This window comes from Durio zibethinus, chromosome 24, assembly GCF_047325235.1.
Source record: "Durio zibethinus cultivar Kanyao isolate XHJ-2024 chromosome 24, ASM4732523v1, whole genome shotgun sequence".
In the NCBI taxonomy this organism is placed as follows: Eukaryota; Viridiplantae; Streptophyta; class Magnoliopsida; order Malvales; family Malvaceae; genus Durio; species Durio zibethinus.
The window spans coordinates 19,130,609-19,149,325 of NC_143185.1; the positions used below are offsets into that span (position 1 = coordinate 19,130,609).

Here is an 18,717-nt window from a genome sequence, read left to right on the forward strand (position 1 = left end):
TTCATATAACCGTCATTCACTTTTTAATTCCCTAACAATTTATCGTAAAGACTTTAGAATCCAGAGAGAAAATGCAGAATGATCAATGTTAGTGTCAATACCACGAAAGACAAGCGTTTGCATACTGATTTTGGTGAGACAAAGAGAACAGCAACATGGGCTTTGGAATTGCAACATGCAAGTCCGATAGTGTTTCTCTGAAAGCATGATTTTATTGGCAAGAACAAAGACACTTGAATGTGGAGACTACAAATGTCAAATTGATTCTACCGTAGAAAAATTATATAGACTGAGGCATTGCAAGGTAATAACCATAAAATTGCCCGTGACCGGTTGATTCTTAAGAAAAGAGAAAGCTACATGTCGCTTTCAAATATAAAAGCGAGCAACTTCTAAGAAACTGCCTTTTGCGAATCCCTTATTTCCAAACAACTAAAGTATCTGCGATCAGTTGCCTACTTATGGGGTCTATTTCACGTGGGAATAAAGATAAGAAATGAAAGGTTGGGGCCAAACTGATTTTTATCCTTGGTTCTAAACTTTTCCAGGGTATTTACGTAACTTTACGTCTCTAACAAATCCAATTCAAGTCAACCGGAAGTCTTTAGAAAAAGCTCTATTATTTCCTTGCGGTGGCGATGCACGTTTATCACTAATTTTAATTCATCTGACCAGGATTATCTTAATAATTCCCCTCACTGTAAAAGCAGCAACAACCGGTAGTTTCTGTGGAAATGCTTCACTCTTTCACGGTTCTTCTCTTACTTCTCCTACTACTCCTTGTCTGTTCACTCTTTCTTCTCCCACCAGCTGAAGCTTTTGATAATACTTACACTCTTCCTTATGAGCACTTCATTAACTGTGGATCAAAGTCTAGTGTCACCTTCGGAAGCAGGACCTTCACAGGAGACGGTCCCTTCTCCGGAAAAGGAAGCAAACCTGTCCAAGACACTAAACCTTCAGGTGATACACCAGTGCTATATCAAACAGCAAGAATATTCAGACGCCCTTCCCCTTATAAGCTTGAAATAAAACAAAATGGCACGTACCTGGTACGTCTTCATTTCTTTGCTTTCTCAACTTCTGCCAGCTTAGCGGATGCTGTGTTTAATGTCTCAGCCCAACTTAATGCCTCAGCTCCATTGCTTTTACTGTTGTCGAATTTTACCATGAAAAATAGCAATGAATCCACAGTGGTTAAGGAATTCTTGCTTACAATTGGAGCTGGTGAATTCTCGATCTACTTCATACCTTCTCAAATATCATGTTTGGCTTTTGTAAATGCCATTGAAGTCTTTCTTGCCCCTAATGGCTTCATCCCTGATTACGCCACACACATAAATTTGTCTGGGATTAAAGGCAATTATAGTGGTTTACTTTCCAATGTTTTGCAAAAAGCTTATAGAATCAATGTTGGAGGTTCCAACATCACGGGAGAGATGGATACACTTATGAGGTTTTGGATATCAGATGACCAGTTTTTGCTCTTCCCAGTATCTGCTGAAAACAGATCAACCACCTACGATGAATTAAAATTTGTACAACGTGGAGCTAACGGTTCAACTATGTATATTGCCCCAGAGTCTGTCTATGGGACTGCCAAAGAATTGAATTCAACTAATAGCAGCAAGAAGTTTTCGAATATTACTTGGCGTTTTAAAGTCAATGAGCATTCTAAGCACTTTGTTCGGGCGCATTTCTGTGATTTTATTACAGGCACACTTTATTATGCTGGGCTCAATTTCTGTATCAACGGAAATTTTTGTCAGTTTATCAGTCCATATGAGATAGTTAATCAGCTGTCAGCTCCATTTTATGCTGATTTTGTTGTTGATTCTGTTAAATCTGGAAATATTGACATAAGTGTTGCCCCTCCTAAAGATGAAAGATATCAAATTGCCTTTTTGAATGGCCTTGAGATTATGCAGCTAATGGAAAATTCATATTCGTCTTTTGTGCCACTGCCACCCAAGCCCAAGAAGAAAATTTTGTTCATTATTGCCGGTTCACTGGGTCTGGCTTTTGCATTCATTATAATGGCGGTCGTGATGATTCGTCTAGTTTGCAAGAAAGTAGATGCGGTTGAAATTCCACGTTTGCCATCTTCTTTGGCTTTTCCTGGATGGAGTGAAAATGACATGTCAACTGCAAGAACTGTTGGTCTTGGTTTGGACCTTGAATTAAGGATACCCTTTGCTGAAATACTGCAAGCAACACAAGATTTTGACTCAAAACTTTTCATTGGTGAGGGTGGATTTGGAAAAGTATATGTTGGAACTCTTCATGGTAAGAAAGTCGCTGTTAAACGAAGGGAACCAGGATACAAGCAGGGTCTCGCGGAATTCCAGACAGAGATAATGGTACTTTCCCGAACTCGCCATCGTAACCTTGTTTCCTTGATCGGATACTGTGATGAAAGGTCTGAAATGATATTGGTTTATGAATTCATGGAAAAGGGGAATCTTAGAGATAATCTATATGACACAAATGGCTGTTCTAAACCAAATGGATTGTCATGGGAGAAAAGACTTGAGATCTGCATTGGCTCAGCAACAGCCCTCCATCACCTGCACACAGGTTCAGCTGTGAAAATTATTCACCGTGATGTTAAGTCAACGAACATCTTGCTAGATGAAAATTACACAGCTAAAGTATCTGATTTCGGTATTTCAAAATCAAGTCATTCTGATCTAACCCTGGATAATACAATTGTAAAAGGTAGCATTGGTTATTTGGATCCAGAATACTTTATGTCTGTAGAGTTGACAGAAAAATCTGATGTGTACTCTTTTGGAGTGGTACTTTTAGAAGTTCTTTGTGGGAGACCAGCCATTATCAAGTCACATCAGAAGGAGGAGGTGAACCTAGCAGATTGGGGTTTGTTTTGGCTAAAGAAAGGGCAGCTTGAAAAAATTATTGATCCTTCCCTAGTGGATAAAATAAACCCGAATTCGTTTAGAAAATTTGGTGAAATAGTTGGGAAGTGTTTGGAAGCAAATGGTAGTAATAGACCTACGATGCATGATGTGCTATGGGACTTAGAATATGCATTGAGCCTACATACCGGAATAAACAGAGAAGACCCAGGTGAAAGCACCACAAATGTTTCATTGCAGTTTGGACTGCCCGAGCTTCTCCATTTACCAACCAGTAGCTTTCCAGTTGAAGAAAATGAACAGTCCATAGTAGGCAACAATGGCTCAGATACATCTGCTAGTGAAATATTCTCCCAGTTGAAGTTTGCTGGCCCTAGATAATCTCCATTAATTCAAGGTACAAATTATGATCATAATTTCAGCAGTTTCTGATATCTGTAAACTATTTGTTGGTTTTATTAGCGACGGGTGAAAAATGGAGAAACTTAAATTTCTTCCCCCTTCCCCCAATACCCTAAATTGTGAAGAGAAGTGTATCAATCAGCTGTGGATTAATGTTCTTAAAAATTGGTAAACTTATGCAGGTCAGATCTATCAAATTTGTTGAAGAATAAATGTTGTTATTTCTATTCTTTTGTTCCTAGGATCTGTTCATTGGCAGGAAAATTTCATTTCTGTCAATTTTGATATAATAATATGGCAAACTAATACAAGGGCTTTACCAGGGAACGAAGATCACTCATGTCATGTCAACATTTAAAATCTGCTATTAACCTGACGGGCCAAGACATCAGGATGTTATATGAACTCCAGCAAAGCAAATAAAACCGAATCGAGGGCTGACTCAAAACAAATTAGAACCCCAGGTTCAACTTCTGCTAAATGATGGATAATGGATTGTGTATGAAGTGCTTGTAAAATAATAGTCCAAGATATTCTGAAGTAAATGTATATCTATTTATGTTTGTTTCCAGTTAGAATAATTAGTCTTCTAAGTTGTTGCTCCATGCATGGTTTTTAAGGCCCTCTAGCCAATGATAAACTATGACCTCAGCAATTAAAGAGTCCCAGAGTTGCTAAATAGCTGAAGGCACATGATTTGAGCAATGAATCACTAATCGTTCGTGTTTACTTGCAGTCAGTCACAGGAACTTGCTGAATATCAAGACTTTTGCATCCTAAGTTCTCTCCCAAAAAATTTGACAAAGTCATGTGATCTTCAAAATCAATCATCATATAACTGTAAGTCTGTAACATGTCAAATTCAGAAATATTAATGAGATTTAACATGCCAGGAACCTATACGCTGGCAGTTAAAGATCACCCTCAAGCCATGTCCCATCGACATATCCGTGACACAGGTTATATGAAACTGGCTTTCCAAAATTCCAATGTGATTTCTTGAATAAAATGATTTTTATTTTTTCACTAACATCAAGTTGCCTTGATATTGCACACAGTTAATTAATTGTTATCTGAATTATAGAATCTTGGCTTCAGATTAGTGGAAGGGTTAAACACTTGAACTGCCATAGGACTTGCAGATGAATTTTTTTTCTCTTCACTACTGATTTTAGATAATCATGTGCACAGTTTGTTATTGCTGGTTTTCATGATATGAGACAGCTTGCTTGGTCATAAACCAATGAATCATTTCTAATCCCTAAACTAAATGATCAAACCTATTGAAGCTTTCCACAAAAAGAAAATGTCAATTGCAGATGAGTTGACCTCCTTTTTTTCTTTTAATGCCATCAATTGCAAACGCTCTAAATTATATTTAAAATACCAATTTTACTGGTTACTGATAAACTCTCTAACTCAAATTGGACATATCTTCCAAGAAATTATAGAAATTAAATTATCTCATTATTTTCTAAAGTTGTGTCATGATTTTTGAAGTTATTAATTTCATTGCTGGACGTCTTTTCTAGTCAACTCTTTTCAGAAAGGCATATCTTTTTCTCACCATTAACAGCGAGTGAATTACTGGGAAGGACCAGATTGTCCATGAACGAAATCACGTTGGTTCTTTTCCGCACTAGGGACAGAGGGATTAGGTTTCTATGTAGCCTCTTTTTTAAAGTGAGCCAGAAAAAGACAATCTTACTTTATAGACTGCCCTCCCACCTCCCCAATAATTCATCTACTTTAACAGGCTCTCAAATCTTTATTAATCTGTAATAAGGAAACTGCAATATTTTCCGGTTTCCACACCAAAAAGTAAAGGACAAAAAAACTAGTAAATTCTTTAATGGTTTCTGCATCACATGGAGACAGGCATGAGTCGGTGAAGAAAAAAACAAAGGACCTGTTACTCCACTATTAAAAATTCTTTAACGGCACCTAATTTTTACGTCGCTATTTCTTTGTTTCTTTATCTGATTAATATCTAGCCAATGCTATAATCAATGTTTCAGCTTCTTGATTTTGGCAATTATCAAAATTGAATGTCAATAATAGTAGTAGTTTACCTGTCATCAAGGAATTTCTGGTCACGATCTACGTAAGATTTATAATCAATTGAAGGATCACATCTAGAAAACGCCATTGAAGTCTTTTTGCTCCCGAAAGTTTCATCCCTGCTGTGGTTGTTCAGGTACCCCGGCAGGAAGTAAAAATTATTTTGATGGTTTGCCCTCTACAGGATTAATGCTGGAGGGCTTACCCTCACACCAGAAAATGATACATGGAGGAACTGGATACCAGATGATAGATTCTTGTTTAATCCAAAAGCTGCTAGGAACAGTTAATTTTTCATTGATGCACCTAAATACCATCTAGGAGGAGCCATAGAATATTGCCGCCAAGTCTATTAGACTGAAAAGGAATTGAATATAGAATAAAGGATAGCAGGCAATTGAATTTTTTCAATATAACCTGGAGTTTTAATGTGAGTAAGAGTTTTAATCACTTTGTTCAGGTACACTTTTGTCACATATGAATAACAATTCGTACAAATAACATTAGTCTATGATGTATTATTTGTAATTAAATTAAAAATTCATGTGTATTATTATAAATTTCCTTTTTGGTAAAAATTATAATATGCTATTAAGTATTTTTCATATGAAGTGAATATAAAAATATCATTGTTTTCAAAAAATCCATCCCCTTTGAGTAAGCAAATCTTTTAAACCAATATACCTTCAATCATAATGCTTCATGTTTATTCCAAATTACTAAATACAATAATCTCTTTTGGGCAAGTAAGTGTATAAGATAATTTGAAAATACTTTCATACTTATGCATGAGAATATCTTATAAGTTTCAATAACTGAGTCACTTTGGCAGCTAAACACCTACATTAATTAGTTGTATATTTTAGAAACTTAGATTGCTCATGACTATGGTTTTGCATACTTAGCTAAGTGCATGTATTTTAATCATTCCTTGCGATATACTTAATCATAATGTATCTCTTTAGAACATTACAAATTGATGGCTCTTGTGTAAGATACTAATAATTAATACGTATCTCGATGAATCATTATAGGTATGATTTTTTATTGTGAGATACTTAAATTGGATATATCTCACTAGATAAAAAAATAATTTATTACATTCAAATCAAGTATCTTAAATTTTATGGATAATTTAATATTTTCATTCAATATTTAAATTCTTTTTGTATCAAGTACCAAAAATAAAGATTTCACAAATCAATAACAATACATTATGTCAACATAGTCAAAAGAAAAAATAAATTAAGGCAACAATTTTAAATTCCATTTATTTTGAATAATTATTATTTAATATTATCTAATTATGAAAAAAATACCAATAAAATACTAGTGGTACCACAAACTCATGAAGTTTAAATTCAAATTACCTTAATAATCCATGTTGCATTCAAACAAAAATCCAAAAATTAGTAAAATAAATTTTATTTTATTTATTCAATTATGCACTTAAGTTCAGGCTGAAAGTATATAAATTTTGAATACATATAGGGAATGTACTTACTTTCGTTAGATTTCAAGTATGCCAAAATATTTTATTATATAATAAAATAACAAAATTTATGTCTACAAAATATAATAACTAATACTATCTTGATAGATTGTAAACACTCAATTTGGTCCAAGCTCGGATCAATTGGACCTGATCCAATGGGTCAGTCAAACCTAAAGATTTGAGCTTAATTTTTTATTTATTTATTTATTTTTTTCTAGATTTTTTTTCTTTCTTTCTTTTTTTTCTTTTTCAGATTGATTTTCGGTTAGGAGATAATAATTAGAATAATTAAAAATAATAAAAAAATAGGAATGAATCTTGCCGTGAATGGGGTTAGATAGAATCATAGTTAGACTTAATCCTTATAGAATAAGTCTAAGGGTTAATATGATAACTCAGAAACCTAATCGAAAAGAAAATCTGGATTAGTCAGGGACTCTGTGATTAATCCCTATAAATACATATTGATCAAACACAGAAAAGACACACACAGGAAAACAAAGGGAGAAACACAAAAAATAAGGTAAACAGAAAGCAAAAATGGATGAAAAGTATTTAGAAGGGCTACGAGAATCCTAGGATTGTTAGGATTTTTTTTAATTTTTGGCATTTTTTATGAAAATTTTTTGACAATTTTTCAAATTTCGGTGAAATTTTTCGACACCGATTGAATTTTTAGGCTAATTTTTTGGCACTGGTTGAATTTTTTAAGGATATCCCTAATTTTCGACTAGCAGCCCAGTTTTCGACATAACATCTCCAGAAATCGTTGAACTTTTCGACGAACAGAGGGAGAAACACAAAAAAGACACACATAGGAAAACAGAGGGAAAAACATAAAAAATAAGGTAAACAGAAAGCAGAAATGGGCGAAAAGTATTTAGAAGGGCTACGAGAATCCTAGGATTGTTAGGAATTTTTTTTTAATTTTTGGCATTTTTTTATGAAAATTTTTTGAAAATTTTTCAGATTTCGGTAAAATTTTTCGACACCGATTGAATTTTCAGGCTACTTTTTCGGCACCGATTGAATTTTTTGATGATATCCCCAGTTTTTTGCCAGTAACCCAGTTTTTCGACAAAACATCTCCAGAAATCGTTAAACTTTTCGACGAACTTCTGACGAAAAACCTAGATTTCGACTAAATTTTTTAGAATCTGGTGAAATTCAACCGGTGTTTTAGGGTGCCAGAGGGAGAGAGAGAGAGAAAAGAAAGAGAAGAGAAAGAGCGTGAAAGAGGGATCTGAGGAAAAAAATTGAACTCAGCCTTTTATACCCCTTACGAAACGACGTCGTTTTGACTTTTATAATCCCAGAGGATCCACTCATATTGCCATCGGGCAACACGACCCGAGCGTAAACCCGTTTCTGACCCGCATGCCAGCCACACCCTTCAGCCGCTTCGAGCCAAGTTGCTTGCCCCGAGTCACGTTATTCCGGCCTCTTTCTGAGTCTATAGCCAAGCCATCCTAGGTCACTCCAACCGAGCTATTTTGGGTTTTTTTTTAGTATTTTATTTATTTATTTTTATGTGTTTTTTTTTTAGTTTTTTTTTCATGATTAAATTTAGAAAAATAAATAAATAAAAATAATAAAAATAAAATTTTGAGAATAAATATTATTTATCCAATGATGAAATTTATAGAAATTTCAAATGGTAAATTTATATAAAATTCCTATATGAAAAATTTTCTCTAAATTTATCCCAAATTGTGAAATAATTAGATAAAATTTCAATAATAATAATTAATATTTATTTTCAAACAAAAAAATAAAAAATGAAAAAATATAAAAATTATGGAAATTAAATACAAATTACCTAATGATAAGATTCTTAAAAATTTTAAATGGTAAATTCCTAAGAAATCTTTAGGTGAGAAATTTTCTCTAAATTTATCCCAATTTGTGAAATAATTTAGATGAAAGTTTCAATAAAAGTAATTGTATTCTTTTTTCAAACAAAAATTTTGGTTAAAAATATATGATAATTATCCAATGATGTGATTCTTACAATTTTCAAATGGTAAATTTCTAATAAATCTCTAGGTGAAAAATTTTCTCTAAATTTGACTCAAATGGTGAAATAATTTAGATAAAATTTTAATAAAAATAATTGTCATTTTATTTTTTTTCAAGAAAAAAAGAAAAAAAAGAAAATTTTTAAATAGGCCCAAATGGTGGAAATTTTAAAAATTCAAAAGAGAAAATATTTCTAATTTGGCTGAAATTGTGAAATAATTAGATTTATTTTCAATAAGAAAAAAATGATAGTAATAAAAAATAATAAATAAACCTTTTTTCGATGATGGGGCCTCTTCAAGAAATCAAATGGGATTCTTGAATATTCTTGAGGTGAGAAAGTATTTTTTAAGAGTTCTTCCAGACTGATGGAGAATCTTAAAAATTATTTTCAATATTTAACTTTGAAACCATTAGACTCCAAACCTTAGGATAAATTTGAAATAATATGGTACCATCTTTTGGATGGGCATGTGAGAGTGCTATAACCTTTCGCACATGTAATCGAACTCTCGAACCCTATTTTGGTTAGTAGACCCGAACCTATTCTTTTAGAGACCCTTAGTCAAGTTTAAGAGCTCCTTAAGATGATAGATTCCTTAAGTGATCAATCACACCTAGATAAAAAAGATTAGTAGTGACTCTATTCATTTATTAAATCTAGCTATAGATTTTCAGATCTATATGTTATGACAGTTTGGCGACTCCACTGGAGACACTAAAGAGTCAAACCATAATTTTTGAATTTATCCTATGCTTTGGTCTAATAGTTTTAAATTGTAATTATTTGTTTACTAACATTTTCCCTTTTTATCTTTTATTTTATTTTTGGGGCATGAAACCAATATGTTTCTTCACACACATTATCACATGCATTTACATTACATAAGCTCTATACCTAAGCTCCGTCCCTCTTAGAAGGGAGTAAAGTACCTACGCTTTCGTGAGATGATAATCCTGTAATGGCTAACGAAATACTCTAACTCAAATTGAATCTTTTCCAATGGTAGCCTGTGATGGGTAGGGATTGAACTGTCTTACTAGTCTATGGTGATGTAAGAAATAATTTGAGAACCTTTTAGTGGTCAAAATCTTCTAACTATGCATATAGTTCACCCCTAAGAGATCAACTTAAGATAAAGCCATTCATACTCATCAATAGATATAACCCAAAATTAGGATACAATAAGGAACAGTTTGTTATCTAACCATTTTATTTGCTTGATTTTATGCACTATTATCATATCATTTCATTCTATGCATCATTTTCATCCTCATATTTTAGCATTATAATATCATTTCATTCTATGCATCATTTTCATGATCATGTTCAACACTATCATTTGCATTATTCTCATATAGGAAATATTTATCACATATCAGTTATTGATAAATCAGATCTCTCATTTACATCCATGAAAAACCAAATGCAATCAAAGTCTACATCAATCTATTATGAGTCTGCTCATCAATTAAAAATCAAGTCAGATAAAGGTAAAAGAAAACATAGAGATTGTTTGCCTAAGAATTTTATCTCATCATGACCCAAAAGAGTTCATCTCGAGCTACAACAAAATGATTTAGCTAACTTAAGCAGTGTCTAGGGATGCATGAATAAAATAAGGCATGAGGCATTTGAGAATAAATATGGAGACATAGCTTCATTGTTTCAGGTGGAAGTGGACGCTAATTTGATTAAAGCTGTCGTTCAGTTTTAGGATCTTTCTTATAGATGTTTCATTTTCAATGAAGCAGACATATTGCCTACAATTGAAGAGTATATGGTCCTACTTCGCTTTGATTTGTCAAACCCAGATAAGATTTACTAGTCCAACAAGGTGGGCTATCGTAAAAAGCTAGTGCAAGTGCTCGGACTTAACCTGCCTTAAGTCAATGCATGTGTCAAGATAAAAGGTGAAAGTAAGGCTATCCTATGGAGTTTTTTACGAGATTTCATTCAGGGGCATATAGATGATGACAAGAGATTAATGGCTATGGCTATAGCTTTATATGGACTGATGATCTTTTCAAAAGTCATTGGGTATATTGATGTCGCAATGATAGATTTTATGGATCAGTTAGCATACCAAGTTAATGTAGCACCAACCATTCTAGCAGAAACCATTCATTCTCTAAATTTTTACCATAAAAGTGGTAAAGAAAGATTTAATGGATGTCTACAGTTACTTTATGTATGGATGAAGAGTCACATTGAATGTAAAGAAAGTTAATTCTGTAAACTATACCTTCGTTCCAGCATCCTCATTAAAGAGTTTTGTTACAGCACATGGCCTCAAGCAAAGTTAAAAGAAGAATGAGTTTCTTACTTTCGAACCCTTAATAGTTAAGGGATAGTCTGAAGAGCACATTGGATGTGTTATGATACAATGTTATACAGTTGTGGAGATCAACCATGGGTGGTCTTATTAGGTATATGGGTTGCTATTACTTATGTCTCAACTTTGGTAAGAAAACAATTCGGATGTGAGCAATTCATTCTAGAAACCTATGGACTCAACCAACTGGAGTTCTGATTCACTGATAAAAGGGCATATGGAGTAGTTGAAAAGATCAAAAAAGCATCGAAGCAAACCATCATGGTTAATCAAAGGAGGTTTACTTACGACGTCACCTCAAAATATAGTGTATGGCATGTGAGGAGGGGAAAGGACATTATGCTTTCTAGTAAAGAATTAGGGCATTCCTCAAAATCCATTCTTCAAAATCCTTTACTTAAAATGAAAGCAGCTAAGAAAAAACTTCAATCCGAGAAAGACGAGTTGGAACAAGAAAATAAGCGATTGAAGTTAGAAATGAAAAAGAGTTTAAAGCTTCAAGAACTAAAAATCTAGAGCCTAACAGAGCAAAAAGATCAATGGAGAGCCTTATTTAATGATCTAGACATGACACATTTATCAGTCACACCCGAGCTTGCCCGACTTTTAAAAAAAATGAATTATTAAAAGTAAGGGTAGAGGAAGAACAAAAAGCCACTACTAGAGCACATAGACATAGCCAAATGCTACAAGAGATAATAAATCAAGGCATAGCATAAATAGAAGCCTTGTCTAATGAATGTAGGAGATAAACTCAACAGAGTGAGTTATGAAAAGACATGTGCATAGAAAAACAAAGGCATCTAAGGTATTTATTCGATCAGATATGCATTGCTACAGATAAAGCATCAGAGATGGAATAAAAAATGGAAAATTTGAAAGTTGTAGTACAACCAGTGAGAGTCTATAGGTGACAATTACTTGATTTTCTAGATGAGGCACAAAATCATTCAGCAAGCTAGAAAGTTTATAAGAAGGCATTAGAAATAAAAAATGATGTTTAGGATTTTAGAATATTGATTTGACTTTATTATGATATAATTTTGAAATTTTATTTAATAAAGTTTCAAATGGAGATTTTTTTTATCAATATTGGTGATATGGCAAATATTAGTGTATCTCATGCATACATTTGCATATCATGCATAGAATTTATAATTTTTAATAATCATATAATTATGATACTCAAGGTTCAAAGATAGCTTCATCCAGCAGAAACCCAACTCATCGATACAATACAAGAGCTAAAGCTAGATAAATGGAGCAAAAAACTCCCATCAACTTGAAAAGATAGAAAAGGCACAGAAAAAGCTTGAAAATGAGTTGAATAAGATTCTAAAAGCTCTCAATAAGTTAAACAAGGGGAAAGTGATAGAAAAAAACACAAGCCAACAGGGCCCTATATCATAAAAAGTGATTAACCCACTGTACTCTCTTGATTTTAGGCCACATCAAGCCCAACCTGCATAAGGTCCACCGCTCTAGCAGTTCACATATTTTATAGGGTACACATATCCTGAAATACCATCAGTTTCAAATCTACCATAATACCAGAGTTACATAAATCATGTCTTTACTGAAAAGGCAGTAAAATAAATATCAATCCCTAATTTAGATGATCTAGAGAATAATGAAAAATTGAGGCCCAAGGAGAATGAGACTTTAGAAGCCTCAAAAGCTAAACAAAAAATAAACCTGTTAGAGGAAAAGTTACGGGCCATAGAAGGCACTAGTTTTTATGGTTTAATAGATGTTGTTAGACTTTGTTTAGTCTCAGATATGGTTATTCCTCCAAAATTCAAAGTTTTAAAGTTTAAAAAATATGATGGAACAAAGTATCTGAAAATCCACATTACCATATACTGTCGAAAAATGGCAACCCATACTAATAATGAGAAACTTTTGATGCATATATTCTAAGACAGCCTTACTGGCTCTGCTGCTAGATGGTATGTTCAGCTGGATAAAACTCGCATTTAATCCTGAAGTGATATGGCCCATGATTTCATTAGTCAATATTGACACATCATCAACTTAGCCCTAGATCGTCTTTCTTTACAAAATCTAAAAAAAAAAGTAATTGAATCGTTTAAAAAGTATGCACAAAGATGGAGGGATATTGCTTCTCAAGTACAACCTTCTCTGACTGAGAAAGATATCATAGTACTGTTTGTCAACACTTTAAAATCTTTCTATTATGAAAAGATGATAGAGAATGCAATAAAAAATTTTGTTGACATGGTGATCTCAGGTAAAATCATTGAGAATGCCATTAAAAATAGTAAGTTGAAAAGAGAAAAAACCAAGAAGGCATCAGAAAAGAAAGAGACTAAAGCTCAAGCTGTGAACTTCGATAAATAATTCAGGGATATCAACCTTATCCACCCCAAGGTTACTCTCTATACTATCTTACTGTAAATAATGCCTCATCTTACCTATACCAGCTAGCTCTACAACCACCTTATTCATCTATATACCAGCTTATTTTTAGCCCTCAAGCTCTCACATACAGCCTTAACATTCAAACTCTTGTAAGACCCTAAATTTATCTTATTAACTTGGCAAGTGGTTCACGAGAGCAATGAATTACTCAAAAAAAATTCATATTTGATTCAATCCCCATGACTTATACGAAGTTATATCGAGAGCTCTATAACAGCCACTTGATTGCCAGTAGTGTGAAGCCACTCAAGCCACCCTATCATAAGTAGTATGATCTTACAGCTCACTGTGACTACCACTATGATATTACTGGTCATTTCACTAAAAATTGCACTGCTCTAAAGCATAAGGTACAATAGTTAATCAAGGATGGAATGGTAAGTTTTGATCAAAGAAGAGCAACAACAGCTAATGTTAGTGGTAATCCATTGCCTAATCATAATGTTAATGCTCTGAATGAGAATCAAGAACACATTAATTCAAAAAAGTCTGAAGAGCTACAATGAATCAAGGGACAATATGTCAATAAAGATCCTTCACTTGATGCACAGGGGCACAATTTTGGAGAATGAAGATAAGGCTGGTTGGAAGTTTCTTATCATTTTAAGATTTTTTTTAGAGTAATTTAAGATTTCTTTTATGCAATAGGATTTCATTTGTTATCATTTTAATAAGGGCAAGTTAATGCATTTCATTACATTTTCTCTTTCACTCAACCATTGTTCCATGCTCTGTTACCTTTTATAACTTTTCATTTCTATTCTCAAAGTTCAAATGATGAATGTTTAGACAATGATAAGAAAAATTTTGGGATTTAATTTTGAGAACTCATTCACATTGATCTGAGGAGACTATTTGAGCAAAGGAAACCAGCTACTAACAGATGTGAAATTAATATATCTTGAAAATGTGCAGTCTTTTATACAAATCTATGAGCTTGTTTTTGCTCAATAGATGATGTTTAAGGAAAGTATTCACATTTGAGATGAAAAATGAGTGTTTTTCTTTTACCATTTGAAAAACCATTCATTGTTACCCCTTTGAACCTGTTATAATTTTTTTTTCTAAAAGAACCCTAACCAAGGATCACCCTCTACACTAGAGGATAATTTTTTAGAAAGAAAAAAAGTCTAAAAGGTCTAAAAGAAAAATAAGGAAAAAAAAGTAAAGAAAAATGCCATACATGATTTAGAGCAAAGTAATGTGAATCCTTTTATTAGGAGTGAGGTGAATATGAAAAAAGAAAAAGTAGTGAAATAATGTGGCAAAATGCCAAGTTACATCAAGTGATGATCCTTTGGTTTTAAACATTTTTAGTACATGTTTTGAGCCTATTATATCTATTTTTTCATGACCCTTCACCATGGCCTATATTATAATATTTAAAAGTTCATTTGGATCAAATATGAATGCTCAAATTGAATGATCATATGTTGGGTTAAGGCATGCTCATGATGAAATGACAGAATCATGCTTGGTTGCTCTAAAGACTGACGTGAAAAATGGGTGAATGTATGAAAAAAGAGAAAAAAAAAAAGAAAAAAGAAATAAAAAGAGAAAAATAAAGAAAAAGGAAAAAATAAAAAGGAAAAAAGATGAAAAAAGAGAAAAAATAAAAAAAGATGAAAAAAAAGACTCAAATTAAAAATTCGAAAGGGCGATTTTGGGTAGACAAATCTCTAAATTGAGTGTTGGATAGACAGTTCACATATATGAAAGATCAAAGACATTTGAAAATCCTTCAGAGTTAAGGGCAAAGTTCAATGAGCTCAATGTGATTTTAAAAAATTAATAGAATGAGTTTTTAAAAAATGAATCCTGGATTAATGTTCAAAATTGTCTGAATATTCATTGTTTGAATATACCATTCATCCCAATGACATGCATCCAATTTGTTTTTTTTTTCATTTATTTTCGTACCAAACTCATTCCTTATTGATTACCTTTTTTCCAATTCACCTTGTGCTCTATTATTGTTGTATCCCCAGAATAAATCGAGAAAATGTATGAGTGCATTATATTTGTCAAGAATTGAAATGATGATGAATGAGTGACAATGTGCATAAAAGAGTCTTACATTCCTTTGAAGAAAAATCCAAAATGATAAGAAAAAAAAGAAGATAGAAACCTAGAAAAAATGATTTGAGAAGGCACATGGTGTGACCAAATGATGAATATAGGAATGAATTGGTCGACATAACCTGTCAATGGTGATCAAGTGATGAACATAATATAGATCAAATGATAAAATTTATTCTAAAATTGCTAGTACTGATGAGCCTATGAGTTATGATTAAATGATATGGGACAATGGATGAAATTTGTTTTGAAATTGTTAGTGCTGAAAAACCTATAAGGGATAGAAATAATGATCAGTTGATGAAACTTGTTCCAAAGTGTTGAGAAGTTGAAGAAGAAGGGTGAGAGATGGTGGAGTCTTGAGGACTATATTACCACATTTTGATTAGAATTACATGCATTACATTAGCATTGTTGTTTAAAACTTTGGTTTGAAAATGCATTTGCATTATGCAGTAAACATTTGAATCATGGTTAAGAATATGGCATTATAAGAATCTGAATTGTTGCATTTGCATCATTAAGAAAATATTTGCATCATTGATCATGACATTCATTGCATGCACAATTTTGAGTCACTTGAAAAATAAATTGTGAATCTTTTGATGAGAATTTTTGAGTTTTCAAATGGGAGTCTTTGAACTCAAATGAGAATTTTTTAGTTTCAAAACGAGAATATTTGAGGTGTGAAATCCTAAAGTTCATCAAATGTGAATCTTCGAACTAGAATGAAAAGTTTTGAAGTTTTGGATGTGAATTTTCAAAATTCAAACGAAAAGCTTTGAACTCAACTTTTGGATGCAAATCTCTAAATTTTTTAGTGAAAACCTTTGAACTTAGATGTGAAACTCTAAGTTTTATTGTATGTGAGCCTTTGAACTTGAATGAGAAATTTTAAACTTTTAGATATGAATCTCCAATATTTAAATGAGACTCTTTGAATGTGGATGCAAGTCTTACAATTTGCAAATGTGAATCTTGAGATCTTATGAATCAAATTCTTGTGAAACTAAAATTTTGAGAATCAAATTTCAGTGAATTTTTACGAAGTTGAAAGGTTTTTGCGAATGTAAAACTTTGGTTATTGAACTCAAATTGTGAATCTTTGAGTTTTCATTACAAATTCCATCATATATGATCTACGACTCCTCTAGACATGATTGTCAATGAGCATTTATTTTTTCAAAGTTGTGGTACCTCTGTTTAGAGGAACAATTTACTTTTCAAAGTTGTGGTGCCTCTATTTAGAGAAGTAATTTACTTTTTCAAAGTTTTAGTGACTCTGTCAATAAGAGCTTTGTTTTATTTTTCAAAGTCGTTGTGCCTCTGATTAGAGGAGCCTTGTTCATTTTTCAAAAGTCGTTGAGCCTTTGTTTAGAGGAGCTTTATTTTATTTTTCAAAGTCGTTATACTTCTGATTAAAGGAGCCTTGTTAATTTTTCAAAAGTCATTGAGCCTCTGTTTAGAGAAGTCTTATTTATTTTCAAAGTTGTTGAGCCTCTGTTTAGAGGAGCCTTATTTATTTTTCAAAAGTTATTGAGCATCTGATTAGAGGAGCTTTGTTTATTTTTTAAAGTTGTTGAGCTTCTGTTTAAAATAGCCTTATTTATTTTTTAAAGTTGTTGAGCCTCTGTTTAGATGAGCATTTATGTTTCTCAAAGTCATTGAGCCTCTACTTAGAGGAGCTTTGACTAAAACAAAAAAAAATGAAAATAATAATAAAAAAATAAAAAAAGAGAAAAATGTCAAGTTGAGTCTTGAATGGGTATCTACGTCTTTGCACAATTTTTGTTTTACAAAAAATGTGCAAAGAGGGGCAGTTATAGACACCTAATTTGGTCTAGGCCCAGATCAATTGGGTTTGGTCCAATGGGGTCAGTCAAACCCAAAATTTTGGGCTTAATTAATTAATTTGTTTGTTTTTCTTCTAGATTTTTTTTTCTTTCTTTCTTTCTTTTCTTTTTTAGATTGATTTTTGGTTATGAAATAATAATTAGAATAAATAAAAATAATAAAAAAATAAGAATGAATCTTGCATGAATGGGGTTAGATAGAATCATAGTTAGACTTAATCCTTATAGAATAAGTCTAAGGGTTAATCTGATAACCCAATCGAAAAGGGAATCTGGATTAGTCAGGGGCTCTATGATTAATTCCTATAAATACATATTGATCAAACACAGAAAGGACACACATAGGAAAATAGAAAGAGAAACACAAAAAATAGGGTAAACAAAAAAAAGAAGTGGGCAAAAAGTATTTAGAAAGACTACGAGAATCCTAGGATTGTTAGAAATTTTTTTCAAATTTTTTTCATCGAAAACTAAAAATTTTCGGCACTGGTTGAATTTTTAGGCTACTTTTTCGACACCGATTGAATTTTTCGATGATATCCCCAGTTTTCGACATAACATCTCTAGAAATCGTTGAACTTTTTGACAAATTTCCTGCGAAAAACCTAGATTCAGGCCAAATTTTCCAGAATTCGATAAAATTCAACGGCGTTCTTGGGGTGCCAGAGAGAGAGAGAGAGAAAAGAAAAGGAAGAGAGAGAGTAGGGAGGAGAGATCTAAGGAAAAAGAACTGAACTCAGCCTTTTATACCCCCTACGAAATGATGTCGTTTTGACCTTCATAATCCCAAAAGATCTGCATGTTTTGCCATCTAGCGACCCAACCCAAGCGTGAACCCATTCCTGACCCGCGTGCCAACCAAACCCTTCAGTCGCACCGAGCCAAGCCGCTTGCCCCGAGCCACGCTGTTGCAGCCTCTTTCTGAGTCTGTAGCCAAACCATCCCGAGTCGCTCCAGCCAAGCTATTTTTGGTAGTTTTTTTAGTATTTTTTTTATTTATTTATTTTTATGTGTTTTTTTTAGTTTTTTTTTTTTGCATGAATAAATTTAGAAATAAATAAATAAATATAATAAAAATAAAATTTTGGGAATAAATATTATTTATCCAATGTAGAATTTATAGAAATTTCAAATAGTAAATTTATATAAAATTC

At 32.6% G+C, this 18,717-nt stretch overlaps 1 pseudogene across 1 annotated transcript; it reads left to right on the forward strand.

Annotated features, from left to right (window-relative positions):
- The first annotated feature begins 611 nt into the window (after positions 1–611).
- LOC111317081 (putative receptor-like protein kinase At5g24010 pseudogene) lies at positions 612–3,938 on the forward strand (annotated as a pseudogene). Its single transcript, XR_016333373.1, has 2 exons — positions 612–3,273; positions 3,602–3,938. The product of XR_016333373.1 is annotated as a putative receptor-like protein kinase At5g24010 pseudogene (transcript).
- The last annotated feature ends 14,779 nt before the right edge of the window (positions 3,939–18,717 follow it).